A 21,293-nucleotide genomic window follows, 5' to 3' on the forward strand; every position below is an offset into this window, starting at 1 on the left:
TATATTACTTATTCAAAAATTAAATTTAAAGAGTCCCAGTCTTACTTATCACAGGGTCACAATTAGTTTTTACATTCAAATTTGTTTAATTTTATTTTTTAAAGAGAAAGGAAGTTGATTGCAAAATTTGTGCTGCATTGCAGATGTGAGAGCAGGCTACCCCAACACTCAAACAGATTGTGTTGTACTTATATTATACCATCATTCATACAAAATAGAATTCTTGAACTGAATCTTATTTGACTTTTATGGTCTGTTTTATTTTATCTCACAAATAAAAGGAGAAAAGTGGATTTTCAGAAACTGTCACCCATGAAAGCTTGAAGCTTAAAACAAATATAAGAAGCCCCAGAGATTATTAAAAAGACTTGTGTACTAAAAGGAATTAAAGTTGAACAAATGCATTCATTCACTCATTTGTTTTTCTGTTTTTTGTTTTAGCTTCTAAATTTTTTATTTTAAAGATGTGGGGTGCAATTCAGGGTTAGGTATACAAATGTTTACTATGCAGGTACCCTTGTTGTTGAGGTGTGATCCCCCTCTCCTGGCAGTTTCCTACTACTGACAATCTTTTTCTTAGAGTATTATGATAATCGTTCAAGGTCCACCTATGAGTGAGAACTTATGGTACTCTCTTCTGTGTTTCTGTGATAGATCACTGAATATGATAGACTCTAAATCCATCCAAATTGCTTCATATGTTTGTCCTTCTTTATGACTGCAGAACATTCCATTGGGTATATGTACCACTTTTTTTTTTTATCCAGTCCAACCTCAGTGGGCATCATCGTTGGTTCCATGTTTTTGCTATTGTAAATAGAGCTGCAACAAACATGCGTGTGAAGGTATCTTTTTTGTAGAATGATTTGAGTTTCTCTGGGTATATTCCCAATAAGTGATTGCTGGGTCATATGGAAGGTCAATTTCTAGATCTTTCAGAAATCACCACACTGTCATCCAAAGAAATTGCACTAGTTTGCATTCCCACCAGCAGTGTAAAATCGTTCCTTTTTCTCCGCATCTTCGCCAGCCTCTGTTGGTGCTTGTTTTATTAATGATGGCCATTCTTACTGGAATTAGGTGGTATCTCAATGTGGTTTTGATTTGCATTTCTCTGATGATGGGTGAGGCTCAGCACTTCTGTTGGCTGTCCGTATATCTTCTTTTAAGAAGTGTGTATTCATGTCTTTCATCCACTTTTTAATGTGACTGTTTTTTTTCTTCCAGCACATTTGTGTTCCTTGTATATCCTACATATTAGACCATTGTCAGATACAGTTGGCAAATACTTTTTCCCATTCGGTGGGCTGTCTCCCCAGTCTCTTGATGGTTTCTTTTGCTTTGCAGAAGCTTGTCAGTTTGATGAAGTCTCACTTGTTTATCTTATCTCTGATGGCATGGGCACTTGAGGTTTTGATCAGGAATTGGCTGTTAGATCCAATTTCCTTAAGGGTGTTATAAGGTTCTTATCATTTGAGGTTTTACGTTTAGGTCTTTGATCCATTTAGAGTTAATTCTTGTGTATCGTGATAGATAGGGGTCCTGTTTCAATCTTCTGCATATGATCAGCCAGTTTTCCCAGCACCATTTACTGAATAGGTTCTCCTCTCCCTGGTTTTGTTTGTTGAAGACGAGTTGGTTGAGAAATTGGGGCTTTGCTTCCAGAATCTCTATCCTGTTCCATTGGTCCATATGCCTGTTCTTGTACCAATACCACCCTGTTTTGATTATTGTAGCATTATGGTTTGAAGTCTAGAAGTGTGATACCCCCTGCTTTGTTTCTTTTGCTAAGTGTTGTTTTGGTTATTTGTGGTTGTTTATGTTTCCATATGAATTTCTGTATTGTCATTTCTAGGTCTGAGAAGAAAGATGTTGGTAATTTAGTGGGTGTTGCATTAAATATGTAGATTGTCTTGGGTAGGATGGACATCTTAACAACATTGATTCTTTCTATTCATGAGCATGGAATATTTTTCCATTTGTTTGTGTCTTCTTGGATTTCTTTGAGTAGTGTTTTGTAGTTCTCATTGTAAAGGTCTTTCACTTCTCTGGTTCAGAAGATGCCAAGGTATTTCATTTTCTTGTGTGGCTATTGTGAATGGGATTGTGCTTTTTATTTGGTTCTCTTCCTGCTTGTTGTTGGTGTATAAGAATGCAACTGTCTTTTGCACATTTATTTCATACCCTAAGACTTTGCCAAAGTCCTTTATTAGTACAAGCAGGTTTTCTGACAGATTCTCTTAGATTTTCAAGGTATAGGATCATATCATCAACAAAGAAGGATAACTTAACTTCCTATTTTCCTATATGGCTGCCCCTGATTTCCTTCTCTGTTTGATTGCTCTAACTAGGGCTTCCAACACAATGCTGAACAAGAGGTGTGAGAGTGAGCAGTCATGTCTTGTTCTGGTTTTCAGGGGAAATGTTTCCAGTTTCTGTCAATTTAGCAATATGCTAGCTGTGGGTTTATAGTAGATGGTGCTATTTTGAGGCATGCTCCTTCTATACCTAGGTGTTTGAGGGTTTTTATCAAGAAGGGATGCTGGATTTTATCAAAATCTTTTTCTGCATCTAATGATATAATCATGTGGTTCTTGTTTTTACATCTGTTGATGCATTTAATTGCATTTATGTTCTTGCAGTTGTTGAACCTGCATCCTGTGGATGAAGCCTACTTGGTCATGGTGGATGATATTTGAGAAGTGTTGTTGGATCCGGTTTTCTAGAATCTTGTTGAGAATTTCTGCACCTACGTTCAGAAGGGATATTGGTCTGTAGTTCTCTCTTTTTTTGTTGGATTTTTGCCTAGTTTGGGTATCAGTGTAATGTTAGCTTCGTAAAATGATTTGGGAAGAATTCCATCTTTCTCAATTGCCTGGAATACTTTCAATAGGCTTGGCATCAGCCTCTCCTTGTACGTTTTGTAGAATTTTACTGTAAAGTCATCTGGTCCAGGGATTTTTTTTTTTTTTTTTGTAGGTAGTTTTCATATGACAGAGTCAGTTTCTTGGGTTGTTATTGGTCTATTTAGTGTTTCAAGTCTTCTTGTTTCAACCATGGGACGTTGTGTGATGTCAAAAAGTTCTCCATTTCATTTAGATTATCAAGTGTGTTTCCATACAGGAGTGCATAGTAATCTCATAATATTCTATATTTCTTCATGGTCAGTTATAATTTGATTTTTTGTATTTCCTACAGTGTTTATTTGGGTTTTTTCCTCTCTTTGTCTTGGTCAATATGGCTAGAGGTTCATCAATCTTGTTAATTCTTTCCAAGAACCAGCTTTTTGTTTTGTTGATGTTTTCTATGATATTTTTGTCTTCTATATCCTGTATTTGGGCTTCTACTTTGGTAATCTGGATTCTTCTGCTAAAGTTAGGGTTTTGGTGGTCTTACTTTTCCAGCTTCCTTAGGTGATTTGTTAGGCTGTTAACTTGTGATCTTTCCATTTTCTTGATGTGTGTTTGTAGAGTTATAAATTTCCCTCTTTAATCTGTTTTCATGGCATCCCAGTGGTTTTGGTAAGATGTTGCTTCATTTTCATTTGCTTCCAGGAATCTTTTAATTTCTTTTTTGATTTTGTGTTGACCCAGTAGTTGTTCAACATCATGCTGTTTAGTGTCTATGTCTTTGTGGACTTTGGGGAAGTTCTGTTTGTGTTTATGTTTATTTTTATTCCACTGTGATCTGAGAAGGTGCATGGCAATATTTCAACCTTATGGAATTTGTTTATGCTTGATTTATGGCCAAAGAGGTGATCAATCTTGGAGTACATTCCATGTGGTGGTGAGTAGAATGTATATTCTGTGGTTGTTGGGTGGAATATTCTATAGGTATCTATTAAGTCCATTTGGTTTAGAGTAAAGTTGAGGTTCTGGATCTCTTTGTTGTTGTTGTTGTTGTTGCCTTGATGATCTATCTAGGGCTGTTAGTGGGGTATTCAAGCCCCCAGCTATGATAGTGTTAAAGTCAATTTTTTTTTTTTAGTTTGCTTAGTAGTTGCTTTATATGTTGGTGCTCCAGTGTTGGGTGAATTGAACCTTTTATTATTATGTAGCATCCTTTTGTACCTTTTTAAATTTTTGACAGCTTAAAATTGTTTTGTCTGATATTAAGACCATGACTCCTGCCTTCTTTTGTGATCCATTTGCCTGGAAACTTGTTTTCCATTCTCTAACTTTGAGTCTGTGTGTATCCCTTGTGGTGAGATAATTTTCCTGGATGTAGCAAATAATTGGGTCATAATTTGCCATTCTTTGTCTTTTCAGTGGTGCATTTAGTCCATTCATGTTCAGACTGATTATTGAAATGTGATTGTTTATCCCTGTCATGAGGTTCTTATAAAGTTTTTTCTTTGTTTGTTTGCTTGTTTTCTTTTCGCTTTGGGGTTGATGTATGGTGTTTTTTCAAGTTTGCTATTGTGATGTATTCTCTGTTGATTCTGTGCTCTTGTGCTCTGCTGTTCTCTTGGGAAGTGTGTGGTCATTCTTTTTCTTTCTTTCTTTCTTTCTTTCTTCCGTGCTTAATACCTTTTAAAATCTTTCCTATAGAGTTGGTCTATAAGCTGCATAATCTCTTAGGGATTGGATGTCTGGGAAGGATTTTAATTCTCCATCACTGATGAAGCTGAGCTTGGCTGGATAGGAAATTCTTGGTTGAAATTGTTTATCTTTGAAGACTTTGAAAATTGGACTCCAGTCCCTTCTTGCTTATAGTGTTTCTTCCAATAAGTCTGCTGCTATTCTGACTGGTTTTCCCCCATAGGTAGTCTGTCCTTTCTCTCTTACTGCCTTTAGGATTTTTTCTTTTGTGCCTACTATATGTCTAGGGGTTGGTCTTCTCATTTGATGTCTTGTGAAGGTTCTCTGTATCTCTTGGTTTGGCTGGTCACATCTCTGGTGAGATGAGGAAAGTTTTATTGGATAATCTCCTAAAATATTTGCTCCAAGGTGTTCTTTCTTTCCCTTTCTTGTTCTGAGTTACCAATCAGGTATAAGTTCAGCCTCTTGATATAATCACATATCTCTTTACCTCTTATAGACTTTCTTTCTTTCTGAGTTCTCTTTCTATGTATTTTATAAGTTGGGTTAATTTATGTTCTGGTCTTTAAGTTCTGAGAACTTTCTTCTGCTTGATTAATTCTGCTTTCATCTTGTTATTTATTTTATGGATAAAAATTTTTATGACCAAAATCTCTGTTACAAGTTCTTTCAGTGTTGCATCGTATATTTCTTGAGTCTTATTCACTCTTTCAATCCATTCCCTAATCCCTGTCATATTCTAGGGCCAGTCATTTGTGAATTCTATTGTTTGGGTTCTGAGTTCTGATTTTTCAGGAGTTTTCTCTGTGTTGCACTTGAAATTACCTGTGGTCTGCCATTGGTTTTTCCTCGTTTGTGACAGAGCTCTTATTTTCTCTTTTCTTCCATTATCCAGTGGCAATGGGAGAGGTTTTCACTTCTGATGATTGCTCAGCCTTCTATTCTTCCATGATCCAGGCTCTGGATTTGTTCTATTTTGAAATGGGACTGTGGGGAGAAAGCTTTGCTGTCTTTTGTAGTTTTGAGAGTCAAATAAGGTAGAGGATGGGGAGCTAGAATTCAGAAACTACTTGCAAATTACAATGTTCACTTATTGTGGCATGGGTTCCCTGAGATCCACTCCCCCCCACCACTCTATATGACAATACAATGGGTACATCTGTGTACCCCCTGGTCCAAGATACAGCAACAACAATGAGGAGAACAGAGAAAAGTAGAATGAAATAAGATGAACAAAATTTTTAAAAAGAAAAAAGCATAGACCAATGAAAGCAGAAACCAAAGGAAAAAACAATTGAACACACACACACACACACACACACACACACACACACACACACCAAAACAAACTGTAATAACAACTAAGCAAAACAAACCATAAGACAATAACAACAACAGAAAACCATAAAAACCACACACACTCACATGCCCAGCACAAATAAATGGAGAATAAAAAGAGAAAGAATGGAAAAAAACAGAGAAAGAAATAGGAATTCAGATTGCACCCTCACACATATATTCACATACACATTAAACTAAAAAAAAAAAAGAGCAAAAGCAAACCAACAACAACCAAAAAACCTGAAAGATGAAAACTCAATCATTCACATGCACACATAAACAGAAACCAAAATGCAAAAGAAGAAAAAGAAAAAGAAAAAAAGGTAGGATACAGATCAAACCCTCACATACACATTCATGCACAAAGGAAAAATATTTTAAAAATTAGAAAAACAAACAAACAGGCCCAAAAAATTTTTTTTTAATTTTTTTAAACTGCCCTCTTGTGGCAGGCTCTGTAATTGTTTCTCTCATCTGCTTCTCTGCTGTCTCCTGAAAAGCTTCTGCCTCTTTCCCTCTCTCCCCAGTGTCTGGGCCAGGGAAGGAGTAGGGGCAGTGGGGATGGGTGGGCCTCTAATCCTCCCCTCCCACTCTCCTATGGTCAGGGGGATCCCCTCTGGTGGGGATTGTCTCTTCCCCAGGTACTCACGGGGTGAGGGGTGCCCCAACCAGGCCTATTCAGAAGCAGAGTCCTCCGTCTGGGGCTACCAACTAGGATCCACCTGGGTTTGTCCCTCTCAGTCATGCCCCAACCATGTGGGTTTGAAGTTCAGTGGATTGCTTGGGAGGAGTGGGGTTAGGTCAGCCCCAGACTCACTAGTGATCTCTTTGGAGTGCTTTCTTGTCCTTTTCTGGTCACACCCTTTGTCCCACAGCTAGATCAGGGTAGAGGTGGGGTGCCTGAGATTCAGCACTGTCAGGTCCCTCCAAAGTTTGTGCTTTCAGGGTATTCCCTCTGGGTCATGATCAACCCCTGACTAATCCATCCACTGATCACAGAGGTCGGGTCTATTGCTCAGTGGTGAACAAATCAGAGCACTTTTCTGCCCCATTTTCAAGATGGTGGCAGGGTGCCCCTTTCTTCTTCTGCAGTAGGGCTCTGCCTCTGGGCTCCCTCTGCAGCCTTGCTGCCAGTGTCCAGCCAGGTGCTGCAGGGATGAGGCACAGCCTGGAGCCAGTAGTCTCTCCCCACTGCTTCTTCCCAAGAAGACTTTTGTCAGCTTTTTTTTAATGGTGCTTGGCTTCTGCATCCCAGGAAGCAATCGGTACCAAGCAACACAGTGGCAGCACCAGCTATTTCACCAGGAAAGCCCTGATTTAATCAGTCTTTCCCAGCATCTTCTTCCCAGGAAGGGTTTTGCTGATTTTTTTAAAAAGGCACACAGCTTCTGCCTCCTGGGAATCACTAAAGTCCAAGCCGAGCAGCTACAGCACAAGCCACTTCACCAGGAGAGCCCTAGTCACTTGCTCCTGAGCCCTCACTCTGTCAGCCACTCACACGCCCACTCACTCACCGACATGTACACAAACTTTTCCATACACTCACTCACTTACACTGGGACTCACATAGTCTGACTGGCTCAGCTGCCATCTTCCCACTCCAGTCACTCATTTGTTAATAGAAGAAATATTATGCAACGTTGACAGTTAATATCAGAGTACCTCTTAGGAAGATCAATGTGACTGAAATACTTTGATTAGTTACTTGGAGTGAAATTGAAGACCAGATGGTCTCAACCACCAGACATGACCCTTGATATGATCAGACAAAACTCTGATTTGCAATGTTGTTGGCATCATGCAAAGTCATTTAAAAAAGTATTTGAATCTAAATATTACCTTCATTTTTCCCTTGGCATTGATTTTGTAACTAAACATATCTTAATCCTCCCAAGAACAGTTAAGTGTCTTCAATTGAATTTACCTATGTCCATGTGTTTAGAAAGACCAAAAAGTAAGCATGTTAATAACTCTTTAACTACTATTCACATTCTAGGTCTTTCTGTTTAGATTCAAAGTGACAAAGAGTCCCCTGTTCTCCATTGTTCTGAATAATAGCATATACACACACAAAAATGGAGTCAACTGAGCAAACTATCACCTTTTCGTCCAAAGCACGGAGCTCTCTAGTAAGATGGAATGAAGAACACAGTTAGATCCAAAGTTCAAAATGAGGTTTCCAAAACCTTCCCACTGAGTGGAATAGTGTGAGCACAGAGTGGGACGAACTAATATTCATACCATATTAGACTGAGAAAAGTAAATCTAAATAGGAAAGACTAGTCTGAGTCTGCCAGTCCTACCTTAGTCAGCTTGTAACATAGAAACAGGAAGTCCACACTGGTGACATACACATGGATACAGGGAGGTCCAGGAACTCAAAAGAGGGGCCATAGAAAGAATCTGTTTCCTGATTTGAGGCAAAGTAACACTAGTAGTGAAATATGACTGAATGGACATCAGGCTTTTTCTCAAAGTATTTCCCCTAAAGTACTTTTCCTTCTGTGAGAAGGAGTGGATACCATTTTCTACCCAGGGAGTGGAATTTAAATATTATCTTTTTTAAAAAACTGAGGAGCAAAAAATTATCTCTGAAAAAACCAAAGGCCTCTTGTAATACTCACTCTTTGAACATTCCCTCTCAGAATCCAGCCACTATGCTGAAAATACCAAACCATAGAAGAAGACCACATATAAGCATTCAAGTCAACAGTCTCAGTGGAGCTCACAGCTCACAGCCAGCATCAGTTACCAATGATTTGAGTGAAATATCTTGCATATCACAGCTCAATGGAGACCCCAGGTAACTGTAGTTTAGAGAACACCACATGGAGCAGGAGAACCAGCCAGCCAGCCCAGTCAACCCACAGTCTCAAGATATAATAACAATGTAGAAAATGTTAAAAATAAGTTACAGTTATATTAGATCAAATATTACATATAAATTAATTGGCAAAAAAGAGTAATGCTTTTATGTTATCCCCAAGACCTCAACCACACAATTGGATGAGTATGTTTCTGAAAATATGGGTGCACCTTCTTTTATTAGAATAAATTTGTCACTTAGTTGAACAGTATCATGAAACTTCAGCTATAAAAGCGTATAAGGCCAATAAGACTACAGATCAATACCATATAAAAACCATCAGTGGGTTGGAATAGCTAGCACAGATGTCAACAAAGCAGTCATTTCCTATTGAAAATAACAAACATGTTTCTGTATTGCAACAAATGAATAAGATGCTGTAGTGCAATTACCAAGAAATGATCCCATTTATGATGAGTTTGGCCTTCTAGCCAAACTCTTGCCACAGCAACAATTTTCTACTTGATATGTGATTGCAAATTTGCCTTCAGAACTTGTTCTTGAAAAGCAGTCTACTACAGTCTTCATACAGCCATATTAGTACTATAGGGGTTTGGAAATCAAGGAGACAAATGGAATTGTGGGGTGTTAAAAACTGCAAACTTATTTCTAAACCAGTGACTTTGAAGCTTACATGCTTTCCTTGATGCCCAGATAAAGAAGAGTACGATTTAACTGCTACATGTGCCCACAGGTTATGTGTTTAGAATGGGTGCAAGATTTTGCATTATACTAGCTCTATCCTGCACAAGAATGTGTGTCATCACATGCAGAAATCCTTAGCAGAAAATTCTGGACATTGTATTTTCAATAAAATCAGTAACTTAGCAAGCATTTCTAAGTGAAATACCCATTGAGGAGCCAATATTGCAATGACCTTTAGAACTCCAGTTGGAACAAGTCATTGGTGACATGCTGTATGAGCAGGAGCCACAGACAATATAAAACAAGAGAAAATTATAAGTCATTTTCAAAAACAGCCCTTAAGAACAAAGAAAAAATGAGGTCAAAAGCTGCAAAACAGGAAGCACACCACAAAATATTTTCTCTCAGGCAACATCAAGAGATTTTAAGATAGAGGGGAAAAAATGAAAACCCAAGTGAGAAACCGAAAGCAGTCAAGCAAGTGAAATAACAAGCAGTAACTGGCAAACAGCTAGAAAAAAAAATCAGCTGAGGAAAATTCAAAAAAGAGACAGCACTTCCTTGAGACTAGAGAATTTAGAATTAAGTCTTTTAGATATTTGTAGAAAATAAATTGGATAGCAGAAATCAGTGTAAATAGAACTTGTTAAACCCAATGGGGTAATCTGATTATTCTTATGCCCATACATGATGTTCATCTATAACTTATCCAATATTCTAAATATGTGGGATTTTTAAATGCTTATTAAATTGGCTTTTCCTAACTCTTGATACAATGTGGAGAGGGAGAGGAGTGAAGCTTGTTTTGTTTTGTTTTGTTTTGTTTTAACCAAAGCTTGACAACTAAAAGAGAGATATTACCCACTAAGGAACAGTCTCTTATATATACAAATAAAAACATCTTAAATTTTTTTAAAAGAGGGAGAAAAGAGAAGAGATTGATCAAAATGAGGAAGAAAAAGCTGTATGCTGACTCTTCTGCTTCCCAGTAAGAATCTCCAGCACGTTTTCTAAAACTAGAAAAAGAAGAAAAAGAAAAAGCTGAATATGAATAATTGCATGAGGAAATAACCAATTTTTTGTTAAATAACAGTAAAAGCACCACACTTTAGGCTTTTGGAGTCATGAATAGAAAATGAAACAGTGCTTCATTTTATGAGATTGAGGAAGTAAACCAAAGAGACAATGGGAGGACTTTGAGCTCTTACATATTGTGTAATTACAGCTTAGACAAAATTTAGCCCACTTAACAAGAAGTGAGAGTATTCAACTGCCATCTCAATGACAAATTATACATTGCGAGTCTTGGACATACAATATTTTGGGATATAATTTAACAGAGAGTTTTCTGTTTTCAAGGATTTTACAATAAACCTGAGGCGACAAACTAGCAGTAATAAACACTTGATCTGGGTATGCGTGAAGTGTGACAAACTCAAATAAGAGGGACAGTTAAGTCAGCCTTGAGTAGGTCAGACAGCTTTCCCTGAGAACGTGAGATATAAGATTAGTTTTTAACCCTGAATGATAATTGGAGTCGTCACCCAAGCATGTGTGGATGTGTGGGATGGAGGGGACACTGTCAGAGGCAGAGAAAGCTGCTGTAGGAAAGCATGGCAGGCCAAGAAGGACAGAGTCCTGTAGTGCAACAGCACAAGGAAGAATGATGATACCTAAGAGATCTCAATGGATGCCACATTAGAAAGAACTTTGCTTAACCACCGAGGAGCCTGGAATTTGTGAGTTCAATGGAGAGGTATAAAAGAGTAAAGTTGAAGAAAACCATGATTATATTTATTACTAATTTATCAAGTTTATTATCATAAAGTGGTGTTGGATTTTGTCAAATGTCTTCTCTGCATCTATTGAGATAATCATGTAATTTTGTCCTTCATTCTCTTAATAAGGCATAATACATTAATTAATATTTGTGTGGTGAACAAGCTTACATTTCTGGGATAAATCCCAAGTACAAGTAACTTGTGTATGGTATCTGCCTCTCATGATAGATACTTCTCTTTTTTTCATTTTATTTTTATTTTTAAAATGTGGGGTACAATTCAGGGTTAGGTATACAAATGGTCATTGTACAGGTAAAGTTTAGGCCTCACTTTGGTCCCCACTTCACCTGATTTGCATTATTGATGAAGTGTTCCCCCTCCCCACCACTGGCGGTTTCCCACTACTGCCAATCCCTTTCTTATAGCATTAGGATAATTGTTCAAGGTCTGCTTATGAGTGAGAACATGTGGTACTCAGTTCTTCATTTCTGTGATAAGTCACTAAAGATTAAAGACTCTAAATCTATCAAGTTGCTGCGAAGTTCATAATTTTTTCCTTTTCTATGGCTGCATAATATTCCATTATGCATATGTACCACATTTGTTTAATTCAGTCTACTTTCAATGGGCAGCACGGTTGATTCCAAGTTTTTGCTGTTGTGAATAGTGTTGTAATAAACATGCCTAAGTGGCTATCTTTTTTGTAGAATGATTTGAGTTCCTCGTGATATATTCCCAGAAGGGGGATTGCAGGGTCATATGGAAGGTCGACTTTTAGATCTTTTAGGAATCGCCACACTGTTTTCCACATAGGTTGCACTAGTTTACATTCCCACCAACAATGTAGAAGTGTTCCCTTTTCTCCACATCCTCTCCAGCATCTGTTGTATTTTGAGTTATTGATGATGGTGATCCTGACTGGAGTTTTATATAAGTTGCCAAATTCACTAGTAATGGTTGAAGATGTTATGTCTAGATTCATAAAGGATAGTTTTTTTTCCTCATAATATCTTTGTCTGCATAATACTGATCTAGTAGAATGAATCATGAAGTATTCCTTCTTCTCTTATTTTTTGAAAGTACTTGTGAAATATTTGCTTGGCACTTGAAAAGACGTGTAAGTTTTTCTTGGTGGGCAGATTTTTGGGGTTTTTTTTAATTACTAATTCAATCTCTTTGCTTGCTATGGATTATTCAGATTTTTTACCTCTTTCTGCGTCATTTTCAGTAGTTTGTGTCTTTTTTAAAAATTGTTCATGTCATCTAAGTGATATAATGTGTTGGCATACAGTTGTTTCCAATATTTCCATATAGTCATTTTTACTTTTGTAAGGTCAGTAACACTGTACTCTCTTTCCACAAGGATTTTAGTAATTTTAGTCTTCTCTTTATTTCTTGGTCAGTCTAGTTAACTATTTATTAATTCTGTTACCCTTTTCAAATGACCAAGTTTTAGTTTTGTTCTTTTTTATTGCTTTTCTGGTCTCTATTTCATTCCAATATTTACTATTTTTCTTCTTTCCCCTTGCTTTAGCTTTAGTTACTCTTCTTTTTCCAGTTGCTTAAAGTAGGGGATTACAATATTGATTTGAGATCCTTTTTTTAGTATAAGCATTTACAGCTTTATATTTTCTTCTAAGCATTCCATTAGCTGCATCCCATAAGTTTCAATATTTTGTGTTATTTTCCTTCATCTCAAATTTTTTTCTAATTTCTTTGTGATTTCTTCTGTAGCACATTTAGCAGTATGTTGTCTAACTTTCACACATTTGTGAATTTCAAAACATTTCTTCTTTTTCCATCTTTATTTTAGACTCAGGGGATACACATGCATGTTCATTACATAGACATATTGTAGCGCATTTAGCAGTATGTTATTTAACTTTCGCACATTTGTGAATTGGGTCTCAGGTAGTCCATTCCCCAGATAGTGAACATTGTACCCCGTAGGTATTCCAAACCATAACCCTCCTTCCCACCTCTCCCTTTATTGGTGTCCCCATAGCTATTATTTCCATCTTTGTGACCGTTTAGCACCCACATATGAGTGGGAGCATATGGTGTTTGGTTTTTTTTCTGAGTCAGTTCACTTAGGATGATGGTCTCCAGCTCCATCCATGTTGCTGCAAATGACATGATTTGATTTTTATGGCTGCATAGAACTCCATAGAGTATATAAACAGCGTTGTCTTTGTCCAGTCAATTGTTGGTGGGCACTTAGATTGTTTCCATGATTTTGCTATTGTGAATAGCACTGCAATGAGCATAAGAGTATAAGTATCTTTTTTATATATTGATTTCTTTTTCTTTGGGTAGATACCTAGGAGTGGGATTGCTGGGTCAAATGGTAGTTCAATTTTTAGTTATTTGAGAAATCTCCATGCCATTTTCCATACAGGTTAAACTAGTTTACAGTCCTACCAATAATGGATAAGCATTCTCTTTTCTCTGCAGCCATGCCAACATCTGTTGTTCTTTGACTTTCTAGTAAAAGTCATTCTGACTGGTGTGAAATGATATCACATCGTGGTTTTAATTTGCATTTATCTGATAACTAATGATGTTGAGAATTTTTTATACGTTTGCTGGTTGCTTGTGTGTCTTCTTTTATGAAGTGTCTATTCATGTCCTGTGCCCAATTGTGTGTGTGTGTGTATGTGTGTGTTGAGTTATTTGAGTCCCTTGTTAATTCTAGATTTAACCCTCTGTCTGAAATGTAATTTGCACATATTTTTTCCCATTCATTGGGGTTCTTATTCACTCTATTGATATGCAGAAGTTTTTAGTTTAGTTAAGTTCCATTTGTCTATTTTAGTTTATGTTGTGACTGCTTTTGGGGGTTTTTGTCATAAATTATTTGCCTAGGCCAATACCTTGAAAAGTGTTCCCTAGGCTTTCTTCTAGAATTTTTATGGTTTCAGGTTTTACAACTAAGTCTTTGGTCCATCTTGAGTTAATTTTTGTATATGGTGAGAGTGGTCCAATTTCATAGCCAGCTTTCCCAGCACCATTTATTGAATAGGGTGTCCTTTCCCCAGTGTTTATTTTTTGTCAGCTTTGCCAAAGATCAGTTGGTTGTAGGAATGTGGTATTATTTCTGGCTTATCTATCCTGTTCCATTGGTCAATATGTCTATCCTACCAGTACCATTCTGTTTTAGTTACTATGACCTTATAGTATAATTCGAAGTGAGTCCACAATTGTTCATTTTGCTCAGGATTGCTTTGGTTATTTGTGTTCTCTCTTTTAGTTCCAGATAAACTTTAAGATTGTTTTTTCTAGTTCTATGAAGAATCAAGTTGGCATTTTGATTGGGATTACATAGAATTTGTAGATTGTTTTGGGATGTTTGCTCATTTTAACAATATTGATTCTTCCAATCCATGAACGTGGGATGTTCTTCCATTCGTTTGTGACAGCTACAATTTCTTTCATCAGTGTTTTGTAACTCTCCTCGTAGAGATCTTTCACTTCCTTAGTTAGGAGTATTCTTATGTAGTGTGTGTGTGTGTGTGTGTGTGTGTGTGTGTGTGTGTGTTTGCGTGTGTCTAGTGTGAATGGGTTCAAATACCTGATCTGGTTCTTGGATTGAGCATTGGTATATAGGAACACTACCTATTTTTGTACAAATGAAAGTAGTGACACAACATACCAAAACCTCTGGGACACAGCAAAAACAGTTCTGAAAGTAAAGTTTATAGCATTAAATGCCTACATCAAAAGATAGAAAGATTAGAAGCTAACAACTCAATAATGGAACTAGAAAAACAAGAATAATCTAAACGTAAAGCTAGCATAAGAAAAGAAATAACAAAGATCAGAACAGAGCTAAATGATATTGAGATCAAAAAATGATAAAAAGAATCAATAAATCAAAAGGTTGGTTTTTTTGAAAGGATAAATGAAATCAACAGACTGCTAGCTGGACTAACCAAGAAAAAAAAGAGAAACTCAAATTCAATCAGAAATGACAAAGGTGACAGACAACTGATACCACAGAAATAAAGATCATCAGGGACTACTATACACCTCTATGGCAACAAACTGAAAAGCCTAGAGAAAATGAATAAATTCCTGGAAACATACAAACTCCTAAGACTGAACCTGGAAGAAATAGATACCAATGAATAGACCAATAATGAGCAATGAAATTGAATTAGTAATACAAAAGTGTCCAAATAACAACAAAAAGCTGAGGGCTAAATGGATTCACAGCTGAATTTTATCAGATTTTACATAGCAGAGCTGGTACCAATGCCTCTGAAACTATTCCAGAAAAATCAAAGAAGAGGGACTCCTCCCTAACTCACTCTATGAAACCAGTATCACACTGATACTAAAATCAGGCAAGGACACAACAAAAAAATAAAACTACAGGTCTATTTCCCTGATGAATATAAATATTAAAATCCTTAACAAAATACCAACCTAATTCAACAGCATATCAAAAAAGTATCCATCATAACCAAGTGGGTTTTATTCCAGGGATGCAAGAATGACTCAATATCTGTAAATTAATAAATATGATACACTACATAAACAGAAACAAAAAATGAAAAATCATATGATTATCTCAATGCAGAAAGGTATTTGACAAAATCCCTTTTTTTATTTTTATCCCTTCACGATAAAAGCCCTCAACAATCAGGCTTGGTGGCTCAGCCTGTAACCCTAGCACTTTGGGAGGCCGAGTGAATGGATTGCCTGACCCCGCGGGTTGGAGACCCACCCACCCAACTTGGCAAGACCTCATCTCTACAATAACAATAAAAAAAATTAGCTAGGCGTGGTGGCGCATGCCTGTAGTTCCAGCTACTTGGAAGGCTGAGGTGGAAGGATCGCCGGAGCCCAGCAGGTCAAGAGTGGGGTGGCTGTGAGCATGCCAAGGCACTCCAGCCTGGGCGACAGAGTGAGACCCCAACTAAACAAACAAACAAACAAACAAACAAAAACAACCCTCAACAAACTGGGCATTGAAGGAACACATCTCAAAATAATAAGAACCATGCACAAACAACTCATAGCCAACATTATTACTTAACTGGGAAAAGTTAAAGGATCCTCTTCAAATCAGTAACAAGACAGGTATGTCCACTTTCACCATTCTCATTCAACATTGGACTGGAAGTCCTAACAAGCAATTCGGCAAAAGAAAAATAAAAGGTTTCCAAATTGGCAAGGAGGAAGTCAAACTACTCCTGTGTGCAGATGACATAACTGTATACCTAGAAAACTCTAAAGACTCCTCCAAGAAGCTTCTAGATCTGATAAATGACTTCAGCAAAGTCTCAGGATATAAAAATCAATGTCCAAATTTCCTTCTAATATTGATTTTTAATTTTATTTTACTGTGGCAGAACATAATTTGTATAATATTATTTCAGTCCTTTTAAATGTATTATATGTGGCACAGTATATTATCTCTCCTGGGTAATATCACATGAAACCTAGAGAAGAATGTGCATTCCATTGTTGGGTAGTGTTATATAGATGTATGTTAGGTCTAGTGGGTTTATAGTCTTCTTCAAGTCTTCTATTTTCTTTGCTGGCTTTCTGCATAGCTGTTTAGACCCTTATTGAAAGTTGAGTATCAATGTCTTCAAGTACAATTAAACTGTTTATTTTTTTCTTAAATTTTGTCAAGTTTTGCTTCACGTATGTTAGGGTTCAGTTATTAGGTACATGCATGTTTATAATTGCTTTATCCTCTTGATGAATAGACACTTTTTATTGTTTAAAAAATGCCCTTATTTGTGACTAGTAACAATGTTTGTATTAATTCTATTTTTCTTCTGATATTAGTATAGCCACTCCAGCTTTCTTTTGATTGTGATTTACATGGTACACCTTTTTCCATCCTTGAACTGTTTGTGTATTTGAATCTAAAATGTGTCTCCTGTAGATGACATTTTTAAAATTCATTCTGCCAATCTCTGCCTTTTTATTGGTGTGCTTAATGCAGTTATTTATAAGATAGAATTTACATCTTGCTACATTTTACATTTTGCTCTTTTTTCTATGTATATTATGTCTGTTTTGTTCCTCTATTTCTCCACTACTGCCTTATTTTGTGCTAAATAGATATATCCTAGAATATTTCTTTAATATCCTTATCATTTATTTTGCTACATTTTAAAAAGTCCTAGCCGGGCTCGGCGGCTCAGCCTGTAATCCCGCACCTTTGGGAGGCTGAGGTGAGTGGATTGCCTGAGCCCACGGGTTCGAGACCCGCCTGGGCAGCAAGACCTCATCTCTACAATAAATCAAAAAATCAGCCGGGCGTGGTAGCGTGCACCTGTAATTCCGGCTACTCGGAAGGCTGAGGTGGAAGGATTGCCGGAGCCCAGCAGGTCGAGGCTGCGGTGGCCGGGAGCGGCCACTGCACTCCAGTCTGGGCGACAGAGTGAGACTCCAACTCAAAAAAAAAAAAAAAAGTCTTACATCTTAGCAGCTGTCTTAGGGATTACAATTTACATCTTAATTTATAATAATTTAATTCTGATTAATTCCATCTTAATTTAAATAGTATAAGAAACTTTGCTCTTATATTCCTCTGTTCTCTTCCCCCAACTTTATCCTGTTATTGTCAAATGAATCTTTAAAGACTGTGCCTATCAACCTGAATTTCTTTTTGTGTTGTTTTTGTTTTTGAGTTGAAGTCTCACTCTGTCACCCAGATTGGAGTGCAATGACTGCTCCTGGCCACTGCAGCCTTGACCTGCTGGGCTCCGGCGATCCTTCCGCCTCAGCCTTCCAAGTAGCTGGAACTACAGGCGCGCGCTACCACACTTGGCTAATTTTTTTGATTTATTGTAGAGATGAGGTCTCGCCAAGTTGCCCAGGTGGGTCTCGGGCCCGCGGGCTCAGGCAATCCACTCACCTCAGCCTCCCAAAGCACAGGATTAGAGGCTGAGCCACCGAGCCCGGCTAACCTGAATTTCTAATCATTACTTTATAAAATTGTCTTTTCATTCAAATGGGAGGAAAAACTACAAATAAGAGCTGTACTTATATCTTTTATATTTATCTATCTAGTTAACTTTATAGGTGCTCTTTTTATTTATTCATGTAGGTATGAGTTACTTCCTATTATCCTTTCATTTCAGCCTGAAAGACTCCTTTTAATATCTCTTGCAAGGTATATCAACAAGCAACAAATTGCATCAGTTTTTATTTATCTATAACTGTCTTAGTTTCTTCTTCATTTTTGAAAAACAATCTTACCAGATAAAGAATTTGAGACAGTCTTTTTCTTTTAGCACTTGAATATATCAACCTATAGACTTCTGGCTTTTATGGTTCGTTATGAAAAACTAGCTATTACTCTTGTTCAAGATCTTGTACATGATGAGTCACTTCTCTTTTGCTGTCTTCAAGAGACTCTTTTTTGATAATGTGTCTAGGAATGAGTCTCTTTGAATTTATCCTACTTAAAGTTCATTGAATTCCTTAGATGTGTAGATTAATGTTTTCTATCAAATTTGAAATTTGTAGCAATTATTTCTTCAAATATTCTTCCTGCCTTTATCCTTCCTTTCCTTCTAGAATTCCTGAGATGATAGATAGATAGATAGATAGATAGATAGATAGACAGATAGACAGATGATAGATCAGCATGTTGATCATATCCCGTAGGTCTCTGATGCTCAGTTTCTTTTTCTTTTTCTTCGTTATTTTTTCTCTCAGTTCCTCAGAGTGCATAATACAAATTGATCCACTTCAAGTTCACTGATTTCTTCTGCTTTCTCAAATCTACTATTGAGCTCTGGAATAAATTTTTCATTTTGCTTTTTATACTTTTTCAACTCCAGAATTTCTAATTAGTATTTTTTTATTTTTAAATTGATACACTGTAATTGTGCATGTTTAGACAAAGAGTTCCGTAAATTCCTGGAATAAGTCCCCTAGTCTTGGCCAAGGAGCTCTGTATGCTTTTTGGAGCATACCTTCAACACTCGACCAGGCAACTTACAAATGTCCCTTCATTTCCATATACTGCTTATACAGAGTCTGTATGCTGACCACTAAACTCCCTGAGCAGAGAAGTCAGTGGCCAAACATGACAAACAAAGAACATAGGCTTTACAGAATTAGTCTAGAAAAGTTACTAAACCAAAACAACAACAGCAACAAAAACAAACTCTGGTGGTGGGGAAATATATGATTTTTAGGATTTCCACATTGTATTATTCAAAATGTCCAGATTCCAACAAAAAAATTACCAAGCCAGGGTTGGTGGCTCAGCCTGTAATCCCAGTGCTTTGGGAGGCTGAGGCGAGTGGATTGCCTGAGCCGGCGGGTTCGAGACCCACCTGAGCAACTTGGCGAGACCTCATCTCTACAATAAATAAAAAAAATCAGCCAGCGTGGTAGCACGCATCTGTAGTTCTGGCTACTTGGAGGGCTGAGGTGGAAGGATCGCCAGAGCCCAGCAGGTCGAGGCTGCGGTGGCCGGGAGCGGCCACTGTACTCCAGTCTGGGCGACAGAGTGAGACTCCAACTCAAAAAAAAAAAAAATGTTTGAAGAACCAGAAGAAATTATATCTAAAGAACTAAAGAAAAATATGAGAACAATGTCTCACAAAACAGAAAATACCAATAAAGACATACAAATTATACAAAAAAATACTAAAGACAGAAAGTTCATTGCACAGTAGGGTGACTATGGTTTATAGTAAGTTAAGTGTGTTACAAAATAGCCAGAAGATGGGCTTTTCAAAGTTCTTAACACAAAGAAATGATAAATGCATGCGGTGATGAATATGCTACCTACGCTGACTCGATCATTATACAACATATACACATATCAAAGTATAAAATTTTACCCCATAAAATGTGCGGCTACAATGTATCGATTTTGAAAATGCTAAGTAGAAATTTTGGAGTTGAAAAAATAAAATAAGTAAAATGGAAAGAGAGGAAACTTGATATTAATGAGAACCTGCTAACTTTTTACTCTTCCATCTATTTCTGAGAATAGACACAGGATGTACTTTTACAGATGTTTGGTGTAAAATCTAGCTGTGAACCGCATGATACATTTCTCTCTACAGCTACAAATATTTCCTGTCTATTGTTTTCCATTTAACACTGTTCTCACATATGTTAGTGGGTGGTAGTGTGACCCACAGACCATAGGACAGTGTGTGAGCTGTTAAAAAGTGGCCAAGCCTGGGCAAAGGTGTCGTGCCCAAAAGAGTCTCTATGGCAGCCAGAATTGACAGCGTGAGGCCCTCTCGGGTCTTTTCTGAGTAGTGACACAGCCGTGGGCATATATGTAACCCTGCTTCCTCTTATGGAAAAATGGGAGATGAGGCATGCCAATGTCTTAATCTGTTAGGGAAGTGATGGTGTGCTAGTGGCAGAGTCCGGACCAAATGGGTCCCTGGTACAAACAAATGTAATGATGGGATAGGAGGATGAGGTTCTTTACTGAAAATGTACATGTTTCATTTGAGGTAGGAGAGGAAGAGGCTTGTTATCAAGTGGCCTGGAGACTCTTCTAGGGAAGTTAGGTTGCTTGCAGGTTCCACAGATCAGCCAGCAACTCAGCCTACTCTCTTCTAGAAATCTAGTCGGTTTTATGGGATTTTATATTTTTTGTAATCATGAAAGTTTTTTTTATTCTTTAAGCTAAATTTATCACAAAAACCCTATTCTTTATTTTTCTGAAGTGAAAAGTATCGCTGTGTGAAAGGAGAGGAGGCTGGGAAGCAGGATGATCCAGCATGAAAAATAAGCACATACTTAGTGCATTAGCCAAGCAGACATTCTGTGAGAAGGGAAAAATCACTTATTTAGAAGTTACTTCTCCCACTCTCTAACCCAAAGAGATCTGGGCCATCTGGACATCCTGCAATAAGTCACACTGACCCATTGCACTAGAGTCTCTCCATCTCAGGACTATTAATATTTCGGGCCAGATATTATTTGCTATGGGGAACTGTCCTGCATGTTTTAGAAAGTTCAGCAGTATCCCTGGCCTCTGCCTACTAGATGCCAGCAGCACCGACTCCCTGTTGTGATAACCAAAACATGTGTCTGGTGGGAACAATAGATACTGGGCACTGCTAAAGGGGAGAAGGAGTATAAGGGAAACAAAATCACCCATTGGGTGTT

This window comes from Carlito syrichta, unplaced genomic scaffold (assembly GCF_000164805.1).
Source record: "Carlito syrichta isolate Samal-C Ts95f unplaced genomic scaffold, Tarsius_syrichta-2.0.1 Scaffold307096, whole genome shotgun sequence".
Classification (NCBI taxonomy): Eukaryota; Metazoa; Chordata; class Mammalia; order Primates; family Tarsiidae; genus Carlito; species Carlito syrichta.